We start from the raw sequence: 22766 nt of genomic DNA on the forward strand, positions 1-22766 counted from the left end.
TCTTAATGGCCCAAAGCACAAATCATGGAAGCATGAAGAAGTACTGTGCAAACTTCAGCCAAAAGCAAGCCAACATCTATTTCAGGACACTGCAGCGCTGTCACACACTCAAATGTTACTTGCTGAGAAAATGTGTTGCTACAAGAAAAAGCTCAAGCCACGGGTCAGCCTTTCTATTGGGACCTCCCATCTGCCACCGGGGCAGCCTGCTGGCTATAGTACTTTACCTTTGCTTGTCAAAGCTTGATGGCATTTCTCAAAGAAAATTAGAAACACAGAGGTGGCATCTCCTGCAATTATAAATCTGTAGAGGTCTCCAAAGAAACAACTTTGGGGGAAGAAAGAGCTTATAGAGAAAGGCAAACTTCTTTGGCAAACATGACTGTCTCCAAAAACTTGAGGGAATGAGAGTTTAAATATACAAGAAGAAAAGACGTAAAATGTAACCCAGTCCTGAAAGCTCCAATATGTTATGTTATGCCAGGAATGTTTTGTTTAGGTAGGTCAAAGTCACTGGGATGAGTACCGTTGGTAATTTACTGGAGTCAGGGAGATTTAAGAGCTTTAGACACACTCATGCTTAGCAAGAACAAGATGTAGAAAGTGTACAAAGTGTTCAGTTCAGAGAGGAGTACATTGAAATGACGAATACAGCTTTTGAAACCCACAGCCTCACTACTGTGTAGCTTTTGATATAATCTGGGTCTATCCCTTAGACTTCAGATGAAGGAGAGGCTCTAGGTAGAAGAAGGAGAGTCAGTGCTCTGAGGTCACCATTTTCCAACATCCAGAAGGAAAGGAGAATAAATAAAACTGACATCTAAAGGCAAATTCAAACCACTTGAAGCCACAGGGCAAAGGGGTCAGGACCTAGATGGCTGGAATCAAATCAGCTCTGTAGACGGAGACATTGTTGAAGAATTCTTCTCGGGAGAGAGAGCTCACAGAGTTGGGAAGAAGACTGTCATATTAGTGGCCAGGGAAAATGGGCGGAAAGTGGAGTAGAAACCTACACATGAGTAGGGTTAAAATCAGTACACTACTCAGAGCTTCAAATTGATGATTGTGGGGGTAAGGAAGCCTAAGGACACAAAAACTTATTATTCTGTAATAAAGGGCTCCCGGCAAGCAAGACTTAGAATAGATAAAAATGAACCAATAATTAGCAGGATTTTAAATATCCTTGAAATATATAGTGCAAAGATTTTCTTCCCTCAGGAGGCCTATATCTAAAAATGGACATAAAACTGGACTACAATTCTAAGTTTCCAAGTGTCTGAATGACAGTCTGAGTAATTTACCAGGTCTCTGAGAGGAAGAAGAACTATCCCAATTTTCAGTCAATATTTATCTCTTAGGCTAATAAATCTTGCTCCTGACCCCAGCAGAAGTCAATAACTCCTGATTATTATACGTAGGCACCTCCTGGGCTTTTCTACTTGCCCAGAAGTGTCATGGAATGAATCACTAGCTTCCCCAGAACCTGTCTCCTAGGTCATGGGTGTCAAATGAACAATGGCTCACACTGCATAGACGTGGGCAGGTTGCAGGGATAAGTGGTCTGGCTGAAGGTTTGTTTGAATCCCTAATTCTGATGGCTTTTTCACTGGAGACCCTTGAAGGTGGTATGCAGAGATGAAGGTGAGCACGAGTTTTCCTAGACAGTCATTCAAGGCAGGAGAGAGAAAGAGAGAAAGAGAGGTGGGGGGCGAAGAGGGGAAGAGGGGGAGAGGAGGAAAAGGGGAGAGAGGAGGAAAAGGGGAGAGAGGGGGAGAGGGGGAGAGGGGGGAGAGGGGGAGAGGGGAAGAGGGGGAGAGGGGGAGGGACAGAGAGAAACATACCTTAGATCTTAGATTCCTGTCTATATAATTTCACAAAAAGACTAGGTATAACCACCATGTCTCTGTGCTTCAGGTAGTGTCTCTGTTAAAGAGCTCCGATGCCAGCCTTTAAAAGATGACTTGAGAACAAGGGAAAAATACAGAGATGGAAGCAATTTGTTATCTCAATCATAACTGAAGAAGAAGAGGGCACAAGTCTCCATCAATCCCAGGGAGGATGGCTCAGTGAGAAAGACACCTCATTCCCAGCCTCAGAGCCAGGTTTGAGCTATGGCCCACACGGAAGAAGGAGACAACAGACTTCCATAAGTTGTTCTCTGACCTTTAAATACACAGCGTGACACTAATATGCACATATATGCACAAAATCAAATCAACTAATCAAGGACTAACCCATTTGAAAAGAAAAAACCTTAATAATTAAAAAGCCTCTTTAGAAAAATAATAAAAATAATTATTAAATGTCTGCTTAGTTACTTCAGTGAGATAGGGAACTGTGTCTTCCTTTTGTTTGTGTCTTGCCTCTTCTTTTGGGGGTTGCTAAGGGCTAGGCATCTTGGCTTAGAGCATATAAGAAAGGATGGTGATTCTTAACTTCCATCATCCGCTAAATAAAAATTATATAACATAAATGCAAGGATAGGCTACTTGTCTAGCATACACAAGGTTCTGGGTTCCATCCTAACACTACAGGAGTCAGTTTGGTGGTACACGGCTGTAATCCCAGCACTCAATAGGTACAGGCAGGAGGATGAGAAGTTCATGACCCTCTCTCGCTACATGGTGAGCTGAAGGCCAACCTGGGTTATCTGAAAACCAGTTTCACAATATAATAATGCTAGGACACTTCTGTATTGGTGGACATCTTTTGTGCCTTAAGATGACTTGCGGAATTTAACCTGTCCAGGGTGGAGATGAAGCTAAGACTTGTGGAATCAGTGAGTCCTGTGGTTTTCTGGAACAAGCCTATCTTTTCCCAGTGGCAATTAAGCTAAATTCTAATTCTTTGCTCTGTTGTGAAGACGATGTTCTTCAGAAGTTCTACACACTGAGCCATTATGGTGCTGATGTATAGGTCCTAAACAAAGGGATGTTTGGTCCTAAACAAAGTTCTGTGTGTGTGTGTGTGTGTGTGTGTGTGTGTGTGTGTGTGTGTTTCTGGGGGTTGCATGATCATTTCTTTCAATTCTACCAACTTGTATTTCAAGAATAAGGTGTCAGCTGACTGGTAGAAAACAGGGCAGATGTGCTCCTCTCCAGGCTTCAGCACAGACCAGGTGTTTCCTGACTGCCTTGCCTCGAGATAGCATTTGAACATCCTCAATCTGTCCTCCTGTAAAGATTGCTTTAATCAGTCATCATTTCAGGAGGTTGACAATGGTTTTTATGATATCCCTGTGATTAAAGGCATGAGTATGAGTTCATGTTTTTCAAAATGCTCCAAACAGACGTCATAATAAAGCAACCTGGTGAAGCCCAGTAAAGAACAGAGTGTCTCTCAATAGCTTTACGCCATCTTCGTAAATTCGAGCTATAAACAGTTTTATTCTAAATTATCTTATTCATTTATGGCTACTACAAAAGTAAAAGAAAGGTTAAAAATGAAGGAAAAACAATTGTTCAAAAACTAGTTTAAATTCTGGAATCTAAAAATGCAGTTGCCGTCCTCCAACTCTTCTGTAGTTTACCTATGTATCCTCCAACTCTTCTGTAGTTTACTTCTGTATAGTTTGAATGGCAAGACTGATATGTCTTCTTCATATGATGGAGCTAGTACACATTTATTAGATTTGCCTCATAGTAGAGCTAGGTACAAGCTGGCTGGTAGAAACTTGCAGCCATCTTGTTCCCACACTGTTGAGGAAAGCCACATTAGCTGTTGGATATGACTCATTCTGAATTTTCTTCCATATTCAAACAAACATATAAACAAACCATAGTTTGGGACTTTTAAAAACAAAAGTTGAATCATAACAAGCACATGATTCTTAATATAATTATATTTATGCTATTACAATAAAATTTGCATGTATAAATAAAAATGCATACATATATATTTAAATAATTTGCTTTCAGCAGGATTGTTTATTTGATTGTGAATGCACAAAAGTTTTATAATAGCTTTAAACAACAAACATTTCTCATCTTCCAGTATTTGAATATGTGTGGAGTCTTGGATATGCTCAGCTGGTGGTTTGTCACCTAAATTATATATGACCTTGCTAACTGGGGGTTAAGAATATGTAAGTTTGAGTAAGTTCTGGTGCCAATGAGATATTTCAATAGTCTAAAGTGCTTGCTGCCAAGCCTGAGAACCTGAGTTAGATCCTCAGTGCCCACATGTGAAAGGAGAGAACCAACTCTCTCCTAACCTCCATGGTATACCCTGACATCCAGATCCTATCTACATAAACAAAAAATAAAGTGAAATAAAATAAATAAGTAAACTATTTGGTGGCTCTGGATTAGATTCTAATGAAGTCGATGTCAAGTCATTGCTTGGAGTTGCCCTTATCTGATGACTTAGCCCTGACATAGGTGCTGCTTGCCACACTCATTGGGCTGCCTATCAATCAGAGTTCTCGCTTCTTCTGAGTGTTAGTCAGAGGTCTCCATTTTGATAATCTGGCTGGCATACAGTGCAACTTAAGTATCATTACAGTGTAACTACTGGCCTAAGTCAGAGACCAAAGAGATAAAATCCATGTCTTTGTTCACTTAAATTAGAAACGTTCCTCTTTTCTGTCACAGAAAAAGAGGATCAAAGGGGTCCTTTTTTTATTCCTTAACCACAGCAGCACAAAGCTATACATAGCTATACCAAGAGTCTTGGACTTATGACGATTTCACAGAGGAGTACTCTAATTGATGGTTGTGATTAAGTGATATACACTCAGTAGATACTTTTAATTTTAATTTTTTCTCCAAGCCAGGGATAACTGTATTAGCTTTTTTCAAAAGGCTGCCCTAAGCCACAGATATGGTCAGTCATGTGACCACAATGGTTGACCACTCCATCTCTCTACAGCACACTGTGCTGCTAAGGTGCTAAGGTGGATGGAGGGTGCTTAGGACAGACATTTCAGCTCTCGGGCTTCCTTATGGCGGGTTGATCAAGAGCCAAACACCAGATCCAGGAAATAGCTACCTACTCAAGTGTATCATTTTATTTACTTATTTCTAGTTTACATTTTTTATTCCTTCATTTTTTTCCCTCAAATCTAGAACTCATTTAGCACTCAATAAAAGAGTCACATTATTTTTTTCTGGCTGACTGCAGCAGTCCTCATATTAGTAAAACAAATAAACAAACAAACAAAACCAAACACAAAACCAAGAAAACATTGACAGTCATTTCTTCACAACTCAGGGACATGGACACTATTATATATTATTATTACTTTCCCAATAGTGTGTCTGGAGTTCTTTTGTTCTACCTGGATAAAATCTCAGGCAGGGTAGAAGCTCTTCAGTTTCTGGTCTAGGGCAGCTTTTATAGGTCTAGCCTCTTGACTGAACTGGCTCTTGACTGTAATGGTAGCTGGCTCTCCAGTGCAGCATCAGGCGGTACCCTCTCTAAGGCTCAAGATCTATTGCAGGCTTTGGTTGCAAACAGCAGCTCTACCAGAACTTCCCAACTCATGCAGACCTAGAAGGGATTCTCCCACTCTTGCCACAAGCAGTTTCTACACTGCAGTCCCTATTATGGTTACCACACTGGAGGCTGCAGTTGCACCCAGCAGTTAAAGCCACCTCTTCTGCTTGTCACTATAGTGACGGCAGGACTCGACCTTTGCCACTTGTCATGGCACTGTGGTTTCTGTGTCTCCCATGACTCTTAGCTTCTTTGGTTAAGCTTGATACTGTTCCCCACAGCTCCCCTCTAGGTAACTCTTCTACCAATATTCTGCTCTCTCTGCCTTTGCTATGGCTGCTTTGTATTCTCTGTCATTTCTGCCTACTCTCTTCACACTTCCAGGCCACACTGCTCTACTGTGAGTAGTCAAGAAAAGCTACCCAAGAGATGCCTTATATGGAGCCGAATACTGAAACACTAGAAAAGGGTGCCTCTTGGGGACCTAAGGGAATGGAACAAATGTACTCAGCCAAAGGAGGAAGGTTTGCAGGGAGCACAGCAAACCTCTCGTCCAAATGAAGATTTGTATTTACAACAATCTTATTGTCATTATTACAACATCAACAGCAGTCCTTCTAGTAGACTATCTCACTGGCCTGGGGAAACATGGCTATACAGTCACTTGGAGTGCACTGAAGCTTATGAAACCAACAGGTCCAGTGAAAGTGTTGTACTTTCAGAAAAGATCAGCTCTGAGTATCATGTAGCTTTCTCAAGGCATCCATGTAAGGGCCACAAAAGCTGGTATTGGCAGAAGAGTGGTCTCACAAGCTAGTCAATTAGCAATGCTTTTTGTCAAGATGGCCTTGCTATCAAGGGTGAGTCCAGTGATTATGGAGTCAAATTGGCTCTCCTTCAACATCTGTTTACAACAGAAAGAAGAGTTTATCACTAACAGCAATATTGATTTTAAGATAACAGTGCTTACCACCCATCATCCCAAAGCTAGATAGGTCTCCCTCAGTGGCCTCAGTTTTTATATAATGCACAAAACTCTCTAGATGTTTTGAAGCTTTTTGTTGGTTTGTTTGTTTTCCTAACAAAGTCTGCTTTGTAGCTCAGACTGTACTGGAATTCACTGGTAGCCCAGACTGGCCTCATAGTGTTCTTCTTCCTTCAATTTCCCAAGGCTGGGATTATAGCCACTGTGCCCAACGAGATGGCTCCTGTCCATTTACAAACTTTCTAAATATATGTGTAACCAAAATAGAAATACACATCCCTTTTACAAATGAAAGTCTAATTACACACAGTTGAAACTAGATTTTAAAATTCATTCATCAGTATATTATAAGTAATTTCCCCGATAATAATTAATAACCAGAAAAATTGTAACAAAATGCTGTACTATTTTATAGACTAATATTCAATTATTGACTAAATCAGTGGTTAGATTGGGTATAATGGCACATGCTCATTATCCCAGCACTTGTCAGGAGGATTGACAGTTTGAGGCCAGCCTGGTCTACATAGTAAGTAAGTTCTAGGCTAAGCAAAGCGTAACAAAACTCTGTCTTAAAAAAAAATCCCACTATTGTTAAAAATGTAAATTGGCTTTAAATTTTCTATTACTACCTGTAATTTAATATCAAGCATTCTAAAATTATATCTTTACAGACAGATATGATGGTTCTTTTCTGTATGTTGTAATTCATATAAATTTCAGATACACTTACAAACTGTAATTCCTTTGGGGTAAGCACTTGAGTTATTACAAAAGTTCATTGTTTGAGGGGCAAGTTCCTTTATATCTCCTGTTGTTGTGGTTTCTATTCAGAGATCAAAGTTATTCTACCGTCTCCCTCCCCATATCAGGTGCAAAATTTCTAGAAAGAACTTCCCTAAATTAGTAAGGCTCGCACGTGTCTCCTAAGAGCATCCATCTGAAACCTGACTGGAAGAGGATGCTGTGGATTCAGTTTCTCCTCCTAATTGCAATGATTAATGTTTATTTAGCTCTTCCTCTGCTGCCAGGTAAGCTATTGAGCACCCTGTAAGCTTCATCTTCTTTCGGCCCCACTGGGAGCGTGAACTATGAACAAGCCTACAAGATTCCATTCTTGGTGGTACGGTGATTGGTCCTTGCACTTAAAGGCAGTCAGGAGGGTTCATTCTAGATAGTGAGCCCTAGGCTAACTGGGGTCACACAAGATCTTGTGTCAGAAGATGAGCATGGGGAGGAGGGAAGAGGAAGAGAAATTCTGCAATTATTCAGGTCTCTCAGTCAGTGTTGAAGCATCCAGAACCTGAATCTGTGAGTCCAACATGGTTCTGTCCCTCACTTTCAATATTCTCCACTTGCTGGAGGTTGAGTGCTTGAGTACATGGCTTTGCTGTTTAGAACTTTCCCTTCATAGAAATTCAGTGCTTCTTGGCTTGTTTTGCATGGTCGGGGCAGTTTCTCGAAATCAGTATCTTCAAGGATACTGTGAGTATGAACGTGTACTTCAAGGGTGTGTGAGTGTGAAAGATTATACACAGAGTTAGCTTATCAGAAAAATATTACTTGACTTAAATATTTGAAAACCTAGGTCTTTCCGTAACCACGTATTTATTAGGTTAGCAAATTTGGCAATTGCTTTCATGAGGCCTTTGATTAATATTTAGTTCCATTTGCAAACTAAGTTAATTAAACCCCTTTAAACATTTTAAGTTAAATTTATAATTAAGTGTATTTGATTTCTTACTTAACATAACTCAAATATACAATTTAAGGCAAAATTTATGGAATATTTTAAATAGCTCTACTGCCTCTAATAAATTAGAAGTAGAAATACCATGATCCTTAAGATCTTTGCAATGTATTAACACTTCCTAACTGCTATGTGAGTATATGCACTGAATGAAATGACAACCTCGATTCACAGGCAACATTTACACATTTAAAAGTGAGTAACAGGTTTTATCTGTTTTCTAGGAAACTAAAATATTTTAAGCTTGTTTCTTTACTAGAAGTATATTAATATGGAGCTTAATTCTCTTAGGTATTTATGTATTTACTTCTAAACTCCCAAGGTAATAAAATATCAACTCAGGAGACAATTTCATCTGAAGCAGAATTGGGATTTTTTTCATTATCAAGAAGAGATATTGTCCAGGAGTAGTAGCTTATACATTTAATTTCACAACTGGGGAGGCTTTAACAGGGCTATCACAAATTCAAGACTAGCCTGGGCTACATTGCTAGAATATGTTTTCTCTCCCATAAGGAAAAAGAATACAAAAGAAAGAAAGAAAAGAAAAAAAAGAAACAACACATAAGATCCGAGAGTGTGTTCAGGTGAGAAGAATGTTCTTGCTTTCCTGACCCAGCAGGACATGTAGAGACCCATTCACAGGCGAGTGAATATAATGTCACAAAAATGGAACTTGGTCTTGTAACCCAAGTTTTCTCATTTTAGGCTTCTAACAGAGCCTGGCGCCCACTTACAATGCTGCCTCATTTGAGTAGCTTGGCAGGTCTTTGAGCTTAGGTTGTTCGGTTATCTTTCCATCTAGGCTGCAGACTTTTTACCTTGCAGAATTCTGATTTATTTAATATTTTTTTCCTGGCCTGGGGACTTAGTATATTAAAATAAAGAGCCAGTTTGATCTTTTGTGGCTTTTACTTATATCGGACCAAGACTATTAAAACTGTCTGGACAACACCACCCATTTAAGGAAGTGAATAGTAAGTGAAATAACTCACAAGGAAATGATGATCACATGTCTGGAGGTGCACCTCAGTGGGTAGAGTGCATGTGGGAAGCCCTGGGTTCAATTACCAACACTGCAAAATTGATACATAGATCCATGAACAGATAAATAAAACCTATTGCAGTGCATAGCGCACAACACATGAAGACTAAATGTCATTTTGAGTAGTTTCCAGGTGCTAGTGCCATTGCCAAGAACTAGAACAAAATGTAGATATTGCAAAAGTATTAAATTTTGGCTAGCAGGCTCTAAGAAAATTTCCTCCTGAGGTATATTTATGTTTTATTCATAGGGACAAATGACTGTTTTGTATGAAGAAGTGTGTGTGTGTGTGTGTGTGTGCGCGCACACACACACACGCTAGAATATCTTAGTCATTGTATATAGGCACATGAAGCTATATTCTTCATTCCAATCTATTAATTTAACTGGTTAAAATAGTAATAATCAATAAATAACAGCAGCAAATGCTAATAAACAAGGAGAAAAATAATTAGGAGCTGTGAGGCAGAGACAGTCTAGAACAGAAAAGTATGAAAAATGGAACTTCTATTACTCAATGTTTTAATTTGATAAGAAGAAATCATACCCCACTGACTTTAGAACAATCCACCACCATGAAGGCAGAATCTAGGATCCTGTTTCTAAAAGACGAGAGAGAGAGAGAGAGAGAGAGAGAGAGAGAGAGAGAGAGAGAGAGAGAGAGAGACAGAGACAGAGACAGAGAGACAGAGAGGCAGAGAGGCAGAGAGGCAGAGAGTGGGGGGTAATATCAAACTTACAACCACAGCAAATTGGCTGAGACTACAGGGAGATGAACAAGGAGACCAGGTCATAAAATGTAAGTTTGCTCTTCCAATTAGGGAGAAGGCAAGAATTAAGCAGCCAATTCAACATTGTTAATACATTTGGCAGGATCACCAGCTGTCAATTCACTGTGAGATAGTGATTATTAAGGCAATTAACTTTATTTTTTTTAGTAATAAAGATATTCATTATCATGTCTTTTACAGTATATAAATACATTTGGTGGAGGAAGTCCCCACACTGGTTAACTCAATAAATTCAAGAGCTCAGGTCTTTTCTGGCCTTTTTCTCATTTGTTGATGACCTTTAGCAGTCAGGTTTATTCTCATTTCCTTAAGATGTTTGTGCAATCAATGAGAGTCTTTCACCAAAGAACCATGCCTTGAATCACTATGACTCAAAAGGGGTGCAGACTGCAGAAAACAGTAAGGAACTGTGCTGATCCCCATGGGGCCAGAAATATGATGATTAGTGTGAGTTCTCCCTCTAAGGCTCGTGTTGGAGTACAGTTATCACTGCTATTTATGAAGAAGATGAAAAATTTAACCAGATTAGCGTTTTTCAAGTAGGGCCTTAAGGAGGCGGTTAAGTTACATCATGCTGTCGGGGTGGAGTCCCAGGAAAAAGACTGGTGGCTTTGTAAGACATTGAGTGCCAATGAGATAGATGGCTTATTGAGTTAAGTCACTTGCTACCAAGGTTTGTGACCCTTTTCCAGGCCCCACACAGTGAAAGGGAAGAACAAATTGCCCTTTGGCCTCCACGTGAATGCTCAAGCCCTCTAAACGAACAGGTAAAAATAGCAAGAACTAGTCTTTCAACCTCAGATCAGAGCAAGAAGTCAAAGTCAACTTGTCTTTATAATTCTTTATAACTTATTCTTTTAACAACATAAATGAACTCAGATAACCAATATTAGTACACTTGCTATTAGCTCTAGGCATGTGCTAAGACACAGAATAGCTAGAAAAACCAGAAGAGGGAAGATGTTCAGAGATGATAGAGTGAGAAGACCTTTGGCCTTTGATGTAGAGGGATGACCACTTAACATGATCATTAAAAAGGGAAGTAAAGGACTCACTATTCCTCTTTGTGTCTCTTTTCCATTCCAATCCTTTGTCAGTGTTCTTAACCCATTGAACCAAGTGAGAAGCCAGACAGTGATGGAACCTTCTGTCCTGTGTACATAGAATGCAGAGTACAGGGTAGAGAAAACAGAGGAATGTATCCAGAGGATCAAGAGAGCTTTTGAAATCCCATTCTCATGCTGAAAACATCATATCCTTACATAGCCACCTCTACTAATGGGAAAGTCTCCTGATGGTGTCTTTAAATTATTTATATTTTAGATGGAGGAAATTCGTTCTCAGATGCTCCCAGAATATTCTCCTAGATTTTTGAGACATTTGTTTGCTGGGATGGTAGTTCTCTTGTTCTGCTTCTTTCTTCCTGTACATTTCCATGTTTATGGGTTAAATTTGGAAGTTTTGGAAGTTTATGCATTTCTTTAATAGCCCCAACATCCTATTGCATAATTTACTCGCTCTTCACTTTCATATAGGCATATATATTCATAGAACTCTTTTCTTTTTTCCTAAAGACCACTCATTTTAAAACTTAATTCAACTGAGCAAGGCCCCTGGCTAACCAACCTTTTCACCAGAAACTCTGGAAACCCTGTAACTTAATTATCTCTGTGTCCAGTGCTATGATTTATTACGAGGCACAGAAAGCCAGTCAAGGCAGCCTGAAAGATGTGCTGTTGAGAACAGAGAAGCTGCTGGAATTTTGTAGAATTAAGAGTTGTTCTGTGAATTTATATCGATAAACCAAATGAGGTTGTTTATAAGAAAGTTGCTCTCCAAGTTAGTAAAGGCTTTAGGCTGGAACTTGGCTGCTGATGGCAGACTCAGAAGTAGATGTAAATGTAATTCAACCATTAAAATCGAAACCCACAGAAGCGGGGAAAGTCACAGTTAAAGGAGGAAATGGGTTGTATAGCACTCCTTCCAGCCTTGAGGCACAATGGGGTGTATTAAGGAGTTGGAGACACCCCATAGTGTGAGGCATTCAAGGCATCTCTCATGTTTCATCCATACTTGCAGATTTCTAAGCATTAACAGAATTGAATAGTTGATATAAAGCACCATCTTTGGAAACACGGTTAGAAAAAGAAAGAAACATTGTGTCTTCTTCCTCCCCAGCTTTACCATGAGGCCGAGGATGGCGGGAAGAGTGTGGAATCATCATGCAGAAGACAATTTGGCTCTAGGAATCTGAAGCATCAGTGTCCTGGCTGAATACTCTTACAGGGCATCAGGCACACATGATCCCTGTGTGCAGACCCCACTGCAGGTAAAGTCACAGGACAAAAGGAAATTTTATGTTGACCAACATACCCTGTTCAGCTCGTATGAGTTAGACTTTTTCTCATCAATGTAAGAGCTACTTGAAGCAATGAAAAATTATTTCCCAACTGTACTTTTCTCTACTATGAAAAAAAATCTGTTTGGCTTTGTGTGGGTAGGAGGTTAGGAGTAAGTAGACGTCTCAGCAATGACCTAGCAGTTCTTGGAGTGTGTGTGTGTGTGTGTGTGTGTGTGTGTGTGTGTGTGCGCGCGCGCGCACATGCACACACTCATGTGAATGTGTATAGTAGGTAAGTGTAAGTATATATGTAGGTTTATATACATGTTTATATTGTGTGGTTTTCTCAAATACACAGTTTAAATATGCATTTCAGAAGTGCTATAATCTTGACACATACCTATGTTTTCAGGTAAATACCATAGCTCATCTGAAGGGCAGTGTCTTCTTCACAGTGGGTAGGTTGGAACAAAGCCTTTCAACTGCCAAGGATGAGCATGCCTGTGGACTATCTTTTGCAGGGAGGAAACAGTTGAAATGCCCATCCTACAAGTTTCCCCTTCCAAACAATATTTTTTCATGCAAGCTTATGCATTTCATATTTCAATCGCAAAGCAATCAGGATCAAAGAGCCTAAGGTATAAGGGAAAGGATGGCTGACATTCTAAACCACTTATGCTTCTGCTGTCGTGGTACTGCTGTCCTGTGAATATCATATGAATATGCCAACAAACTTGTACTGGTCATCATCATAATATAAACATGTGGCTATCTGCATTTAAGGTCTTAAAAAGGACTCCACCCTATCATCTATACCAAAAGAAAAATGTTGATAATAATACATATATTGACTTCAGCTTTATGGTCAATAACAAGATTTATTGTCCCACTCTTCAGTCAATTTTAACCTCTTTGGGTCAACAAATCTTGATATTGATCTCAACAGAAGTCAATACCGGCTTATTACTTACCTCCACATTTAGACGCCTACCAACAATTCTTATGGGCATCCCTTGACAAGGAAAAGTGAAAGGCAGCTGTCTGCTCTTGGCCTAAGATGTGTTTCCATGGTTTTCATATACAGTGTCACTTTTGCAAGCGTACTTTTAGATCTAACTTTAAAACAAATGGATATAGATTGGTTCCAAGTCTAAAATCTTAGGCTATATAGACATTTAGGATGCCCTTATCATTTCTTAAATGCTAAAATGATCACCTTTTCTTTTAATTTCGCATTGGTCATTCTCCATATTAAAGATAATTGGACAACGTGATCTTTTCCATTAAAGAAAGAACATAAGGAGTATTTTTTTAACAGTGCAACTTTAACAGGATTTTAAAAGGTCAAACTTCTAAGAGATCTCACCTGTTGTTAGAATTAAGAAAAGTGGACTAGGCATACATTCCAGAACTTCCTAAAGGGCCACCAACTTCAGACACCTAAATATGAAGCTGTCGGAAGTATGCAGCTTCATGGTAGGTAAGTAAAGAGACTTCAGGTTACTGGACCAAGCAGCTTCAGGGGAAGGTTTTGTGTTTGTTTATCTGCTTTGAATTTGAAAAGAAATGAAGATCAAGGCAACATTCTGGCCTAGAGTTTGTAAAGAACACAAGACAAGTTTACCAGAGGCAGTTACTTAACCCATCTCCCAAAGCCATCCAATCTGATCCTCTTGCAGCTTCTCCAAGACCTCCAGATGTCAGACAGCATCCTTAGCCTGCATGCCAGGCTCCCCTGTTGAAATAATAAGCCAGAGGGGGAAAATACCAATATCCACAAACCTATGGACAGACAAAGCAAACTATACTCTAGGCTAAAAGGAATCAATTTTTCAAATTCAATGAGATCAACCTCTATTCCATACCTGTGGTAAACTGCTTCAGATGAAAGTTCAGAGGAAGCTCATCTTTTTTTGTGTTGCTCTTGAAACACTTTGCCATCTCAACAGTGTTCCACAAACGTCATAAAGTTCATATTTAAAAGTTATGTCTGATGGTAGTTGAAATGTCAATCAATAACAATCCAGAGGGATCTGAGTGAGGCAGAGCGGTGAAGTTTCCAGCCCCTTGTTTCCTGCTGCAGGATTCCTTTTTCCAGATAGTATAACGATGATCAAGCTTGAAGAAACTGAAAAATTGGACATTGAGGAAAAATGAATATTTATCCATATAGACATGAGTCAAGGCTGGCTGGAGAGATAGCTCAAGAGTTAAGAACATTTGCTGCTCTTTCAGATGCCCCAAGGCCAGCTTTTGTCATACATGTTAGAAGGTTCACCACTGCCTATTAAGTCTGCTCCAGGGGACCTGGTGCCCCTTTCTGGACTCCACAGGAATCTACACTTATGAAGACATAGCTCCCCCATATATACACATAGTTAAAAACATCTTTATAAAATAAACATGCATTAATCCCAAATATGCATCTAGAATAACTTGGAGATTTTCTTTTTTGCTGTCATTTATTTAAGTAGTAAGTAATTCTGGGGTGGACAAGGTATCACTTTGTAGTTGAGGTTGGCCTAAAATAGTGATGTGGCCCACAAATTGATTTTCTGAATTGATATAAAGGCATATTCTTTCAGTAGCCACTATCTGGGTGTCAATATTTTTTTACAAGCTTTGTCTGAGAGAGCTTAAAAAACAAAACAAAACAAAAAACTAAAAAACTCTGCCACTATATTTCACATTGTGATTCTAGGATAAATTTATGAATTTTGCTATGAATTTTAGTTTTATTTGCCAAAATGTCTCACTCAAACGTGAAGAGTGGTTACAATAAAAAACTATTGTTTTGCTCACTCTCGACTGCTTTTGAAATGTGATCTCATTCCTTCCTCTGAGATTTGACAGAATTTTATGGCATCCTGACCATTAGGTCCCCATTCTTTCTTTCTTGTCTGCCCAGAAGAACAAAACCAAAAACAACTACAACAAAATACTGCTCAGTCAGTCTTCTATTACTGTAGCAAATACTCAAGTGAATAGGCAAACAAGGAGAAAAGTTTGACCTAACAGTCCCATATTGGCTCATCATGGTGGGAACAGAGGGTAGAGTGATGTTACCTTCCTCATGGCAGGGGTGTAGGGGAGGAGAGGCTGCAGTCTTCCTATATCCTTCCTCCAAGGATATGCTTCTAGGGTTTGACCTTAAGACTAGAAGACTTCCAAGCAGCCCTGATCTCTTAAGTTCTTACCACCTACTAGTAGGACCAAGCTGAGAACCAAGACTTTGAAGCACAGTTGCGGTCCTAAATATAGTATAGATTCTACTGTCATTTAATTTTACAAGAATGATCCTGAGAGGCCACATAAACAGAGTATCCCAGGAAGGAATAGTTTTTATGTTAATTTATGAAGGACTCGAGAAAGGTAAAGAAGAGAAATAACCTCACTGGTTCAAGACCCTAAGCTTTTGGTGAGTGACTCCTAGAGGAGGAGGGCTGGGCACTGTATGATTTTTAGCTACATCTTGTCCTCTGCTCTCCAATATGGTAATAGTACTCTTCTCTCTGATGTGTCTACAGAAACTGTCCCAAACCAAGGGCTATTTCTTCTGCTAATGCAAGTGTATGGACCCCATCATTTTAGGGCAATGCCCTTGATGAGCCCAAAGCTGAAAAACAATGACTCCAACAGGAAATCTGAGCAGAAAGATGGGGTTTTAAAACCTGCAGAGGCTGATGTAGTCTAGAAGCCTTTAAGTACACTGTGCACAGGTATCCCTGACATCCTGGGATGTCTTTCTCCGTCTCTTTATCTCTCTTTGTCTTTCTCCACAAGCACACATGCACCCACCCACTCACGCACGCACGGATGCACGCACGCATGCACACTTCTGGATTCTTCTTTGGAACAGTCCTCCCTCTTCAAGGTCTACCTTATCATTATTTCCCTACACTTCACAGGAAAAGAACAATGGTGAGCAGAGGGCAGAGGTTTGATCTCTTGGTATTGAAGATTTTCCTGGACTCCAAAAAGTACTTCCTCTGGCCTGAGATCTCACATCTATTTGACAAACACTTTGATACACAACTAATAGCTAACTTTCCTGACTACTGTCTGTTCCAGGGCTCACTGTTCACTTAGTACTTGTGAAAGCCTCTCCCATCCATTTTCAAGGTCATCATCATGGAACTGTATCCGTGAGTTAGCCTAGAATGAAATAAACACACAGCATCTAATCTGGTGCCCATTTTCCTGGGGTTTTCTTTTCAGGGATGCTTCTAGATATTATTACAGTGTGCATTTTATACAAAGCTTATACCCACAGGATGTCTGGATAATGAAGTGAGACAATAGGGAATTAAATGATTTTCATTGTAGAAAGAACAATATTGTTTAAAGGTACACTGCTCATTAAGAGACAAATAGGGAGAAGGACATGGCTCAACAACACTATGGTTAAAACACGTGCTCTCCAGGGTTGGAACCTGAGATGGGAAACCCCAGACCCCATGTGGAAGATACCACGGGAGAGTAGCCAGCCTACCTTGTATTCCAGATTTGAAATACAGAGTAAGTGGATCCTCAGGGCAAGCCGGAGCTATGAGAGACTGCCTCATTGAATAAGTTTGAAAAGGGATTGAGGGTCACTCCCCATATCAACCTCCTGCCTTCTTGTGTGCATGAAAACATTCACATGCAAACACACCACACACATACATCATACACACAGATGCTCACTACAAATATATATACATGTCAATATAAAAAGAGAGATGATGAAAAGCTTCTAGGTTTTGTTCTAAGGGATAAAATGATACATTCCTGAAACATAAATTCATTCCCAACTTCGGATAAAGTATGTTTGTGTCAATAGAGTTTGCAAACTATCACCAAATATACTATGGTAATACTTCCATAGCTTCCATAGCCACAATGACTGACAACTATTATGAACTTACTGGAAAAAGCATGGCTACTCAGAATTTCATAAATGGAATTCCTTTATCTCAGAATGATTAGAACTCTGAAAGAAAAATAAAGTATGCAAGATATATATATACATATATATTCATGTATATACACATACATATATATACATGTATACACACATACATATATATACATGTATATATACACACATTTGTATATATACTATGTATATACTATTTTAAAAACCAACAAAGCTAAGTGCTACCAACTGCCATAAACTTATCTGGCCTCATTATTATGAACTGATTCAACCTTAAATAAAGCGTAACATTTTCAGCTTTATATAGATGTGTTTCTAAGACAAACTGCTTTATAGGTAGACTTAGATTCCAGATGGAAAAGTGGCATTTAAGGTTGTCTGGTCCTGCAGAGAATCTGGCCAGTTATCTTCACTTCCCATTTCCACCCCTCTGGAGACACCACCAACATGCTTCCATTTTGTCTCTCCTGTGCTCAGTGCTCAGAATCACAGTCCTCTCCAGCAGGGCAGTTCAGGAAGTCATGAACCACCTGACTTAGAATCACTTTTCAATGCTGAACATCTAACCTGCTTCGCCTGATACAGGGGTACAAACACCTTGGGAGTTATTAATACAGGACAGAGCTTGGATGGGGAGTTTTTGATTTACAAATCCAGGTCCCATTCTCTTCAGCAAGTTATGGAAGCAATTTCCAACCAGATACATCAAAATGGAATTTCTGTTCTGCATGGCTTTATTGACATAGAATATCAAACTGTCATTATTCCTCCCGAAAATGTTAGGAGAGAACTAAAGGATAAAGTGACTGTCTTATTTATCGTAAGGAATTAGTGGATGAAGAGCAGTACAGAAGACTACAGAGAGAAATGCTGTTTTTTCTCAGCAATGCTCTAAATACTTTATAGTCTCAGTTGTTCTAAAGGACAGAAGTGAGAAGAGACAGAGAGATAGGGTAAAAACAGAAAAGCTGAGGTGCAAGGGAAGAGCACAAGAGGAGACCCATGGCAGAGTCTATCTCTAGAAAACTCAAGGCAGGATATTGTTTGGTTGAAGGCTGGCTCAATTACAGATCTTCAAGATCCATATGATGGTAAATTCATCCTGAGAAGGTAGAAAGATACTAAAATCTAGAAGAGAGAAGGAACCCAGAACTCTGGTTAAGCACTGTGAGATGGGGGTCTCTGGTCAGCCTGTGCTCAGTCCTATGAACCTGTTGTCTTGGATCAGAGAAGTTCTTGATGTCTGTGTCTGTTCTGAAGTAGGCGGAGACCATATATGTTTAGGAAAAGTGAGCTTAACAATATATGCTCTATAGTTTCAACTTGAGGGACTATCAAGGCAGCCTTGCTGAGTGAATGAATGGGTCATGCTTTCACTGGCTTCCTACTGTTCCCAATTCTTCACCTATCCACTCTAGCCATCAGATTCTGTGACGAACCCTCCACTCGACTGAGAGACTTTGCCATTGACCACTGAGATCTCAGGATTTAATTCGGTTGTTAGGGAAAGTTCTGATCATATCCACTAAGTCTAAACTATAATCGACTGATAACATTTTACCTTCTGCCAGAACAGATGCAGTTTAACAAGGACAAGGATTTAAGCCCAAGTTATTAGTATTTTGTCTTTGCTTTTGGTAACAAATGTTTTGGGGGACCTTCTGTTATGGTTTGTATATGCTCAGCCCAGAGTGTGGCCCTGTTGGAATAGGTGTGTCACTGTGGGTGTGGGCTATAAGACCCGTATACTAGCTGCCTGGAAGTCAGTCTTCCACTAGCAGCCTTCAGAATAAGATGTAGAACTCTCAGCTCCTCCTGCACCATGCTTGCCTGGATGCTGCCACGCTCCTGCCTTGATGATACTGGACTGAACCTCTGAACTTGTAAGCCAGCCCCAGTTAAATGTTGTCCTTTATAAGACTTGCCTTGGTCATAGTGTCTGTTCATAGCAGTAAAACCCTAACTAAGACACCTTGTATCACACTAATCTTCCCATGGGGCAAGATAAATGTCACTCTTAAAGTTGTCAACCTATAAGTCAAGAGCTATGATGGGTTTGGGAATTAAGTGCGCACAATGATAGGTACAGATATGGATTTAGAAATTGATTTTTCTCCTTCAAAACAAATATAGTTTTATTTGGCCTTGATGTTAGGAATCCTATAATTTAGTGTTCTGCTTATAATAACCCACCCTTCCCTCAGTAAACCCCATCTCCAGGGACAAGATCTCTTTTCTGGAGCCCTTCTATCAGACAACAGGATTTTTCACATGTTCCTAATCACCCTTCACTCCACGTTTTCAGACTTTTGTCCCAGTATAAAACGATGGTTTATAATCACAGGCAACAGAAATATAGCTCCCCTTCATCTCTATCATGGCTGCTTTTCTCCTGCCCCAAAAGCACTTTGCAAACTATAAAATCTTAAGCAAATGTGCATATACATTATCACTATCTCAAATTATCTGGGCCCAAGAGACACCTATGCTGGGCAATCAAATTTCATTGAAGTAGATTGTAAACTGTGAGTGAAGTGAAAGAATGTGTTGGTATTTTCAGGGACACTTAGGAATTTGGGTTATGTGTCCTAAAATGTTAAAGTTCTAACTAGGGAATTGAAAGGGACTTAGAATAAAATAAGAGGAAGGAAGGCAAAGGAGAAAAATTATAGTTTACATTTTGATTATTGGATGATTAAGAATTCAGTTGAGATAAATGAGAGCAAAATTGTGAACTGTAGTCAGACTAATGAAGAAAAAAGAAGGACATATAGATTCATGTATTTTGCCCTTGGCAGAAAGATCATTGAAAGAAAAAAAGGAAAGAAAGAAAGAAAGAAAGAAAGAAAGAAAGAAAGAAAGAAAGAAAGAAAGGGAAGGAAGACTGAAAGAAGGAAATAGCAAGGCAGAGTAAGAGCTCTAGAAGAAATGTGGGTTGGAAGCATAGGCAGTTCTTCGATATAAAATGGGGTGCAGTCATTTCCTGTATTTTGTGGGGATAGTTGCTATGGAGCTGTTGTGGCCAGTCCCAGACCTCTGGGCATGTCGATGATGTAAGAATGAAGGGCTCTAGCAGAACTTCCTTCCATTTCTCCCTCAAAGGGACTGGTGCTAACAGTGCAGTTCAGATGACCTTACCCATCTGAGAGTGGAGGAAGTCAAGGGCTTGGGGAGTAAATGTACTGAAAGCATTCTTGCGTGTGTATATGCATTCTCCCTTTGGAGGGAAGATTTGAAAGAAAGATGCAGAGCAGTCTATAAATCTGAAAATGTGCACAATAAGAAAATGAATCACCAAAATTGCAAGGAAAGACATCTGCAGATGAGACGCTGGAATCTATTTTTCCTCTGGACAGTAGTCTGAGAAAAAAAATAGAATTCTAAGCCTAAGCCTCCCAGAACCAGATTGTACAGGTGCTGGAAACATTACGTTCTGATACATTCTGCCAAGCAAGTGGCGCGTCACTCTGTACTAAAGAAAATCACCTTCTTCCTCACACTCCCTAGGAAGGAAAGGGAGGGGGGAGGGAGAAAAATATCACACCTCTATTCAGAGCCCAAGTTGTCATCAGAAAGGAAAAGGTTGGAGTTCATTTATCGTGTGCATTTCTATGGCTACAGAGATAATTGGGTTGATTCCATCTAGCCTTTGCTTCTCTTGAATTTTAATTGAAAAGCCTCCAGAGTGTTAGCAGCACGGAGCTGGCCTGAGTCTTGAGGAGACTTCTCTGAGACAGCACTGGCCCCAAATGACAACCACAAGTCCTTGGCTGGGCTATTGTCTGATCCACATGAGGAGGAGGTGTTATCCCGGGATCTCCATCTGTCTTTACTTTCCGCTGAGAAATGCAGTTTTTAGGTCTGACTATGTTTAGTCGATCACCTTTATCAAATTATTTCCAGAAGAATGAGCGTCCGACTTTGGGGACAGTTGTCAGCCTAGAAGTGTAAACAGAGTCAGGCTGACTAAATATGGAAATCTCAAGGACGGACGAATGGAATCAGGCAGCTGAGAGGAAAAGCAGCCGGAGCCTCTGGGTCGCATTCACACGGGCGTTTGTTTAGCATCATTTTCATTTTTCATCACTGAACTGGTTCCCTGTTAAAACTTTGCAGGTTCAGTTGGTCAAGTTTTATGATTGAATGCACACTCTAAGCATGCTCAAGGTGTGCTTAGGAGATTAACTTATAAGCTCTTCGAACTCCGAGTCTCCGAGGTTTATTCTGCCTGTGTGTTGTTTGCATAATGCACTTTTTGTACAGCTAGAGCACTACCTATAAAGGGATTATTTTCATATTCAAGACATTAAAAATCTCGCTCAATTCACAGATCCCATTCTGTTTCTGCCTGAGATAACAGGTGGAAAGGATCTCATTACAAGTGTCCGTGAAGCAGACAGAAGAATGTGAATGTTTGGGGAGAGAATGTTACCCCTACTGAAATTAAATCCCCAATGGTTTTATTAAAGTCTGCAAATTGCATTATTTTCCCATCATATTTGAAATATTGCCCTCCCTTAATGCCTGCTCTAACCCATGCCATAGCGTCTTCCCTGGAGTGTCTAGACATGGTGTCTTAGATTTATGTGTGTGATCTCAGTGTGTTACAACATCACTCCTGACTAATGCATTATTACAATACTTACAGATATTCCCAAGTGCCACCGTATTGATTAGAGAATCACCAATCTGCATATGCCCGCCATCTGTGCAGCCGAGAAGCAAAACAGGCAGGATGACATTTGCCTTATTTGAGGAAAGAGTCAGAAAACCACTAATAGAACGAAGAGGGAGCTCTCATTTGCAGGGAAAGGATTTGGCTTTTTAGAACAGGGAAAAAAAAAGAAGAAGAGCGCACGATATGAATTTTTATAGAACCGCACAGTATAAACCCCATTGCATTTCCAACCGGTCATCTTTCTCTCTTTTCAGGTAGATGGAGACCCCAGGTCGCGGCATGCAAACAGCAGTGCTTAACCATTTAGATCCTGAAAATGATCCCATGTCAAGCCCACTGGTGCTATGAAATTGATAAATCTCAGCTCGACTGCAGCAGCCCTTTGGTAGAAAAGCTGCCTGTAGTGAGCGCTCGGTTGTGTCTCAGCGGAAAGGCCAAAAGCAGGCCGGCAAAAGATGAATGAGACACTCACCTACTGGGCTGAAATGCTTTTAAAGGACAGGAATCTGTTTATCTTTGATTGATTGTTCAGTCTGATACTTTCCTTTATAAAGTTTATTGACTACAAGCACATAAATCAAAGAAAAACAAATCACAGGTTCAATTTGGGGGGCATTGACATCCTGCCATCACTGCGGCGACGGCTCGCACAAGTCAAGGGGTAGAAAGAAGGATGCAACCAACTGGGGAGAGATTGCATGATGGGAATGGCCACTTGGAAAGCCCCCTTATTATTCTCCTAAACGCTCTTCTGATGGCAAATGTCTCGTTGCAGACAGCAGCGCTCATGGTTTAGGCAACTCTGGGTATTTTAAAGCAAGG

This window comes from Rattus norvegicus, chromosome 2 (genome assembly GCF_036323735.1).
Source record: "Rattus norvegicus strain BN/NHsdMcwi chromosome 2, GRCr8, whole genome shotgun sequence".
Lineage (NCBI taxonomy): Eukaryota > Metazoa > Chordata > Mammalia > Rodentia > Muridae > Rattus > Rattus norvegicus.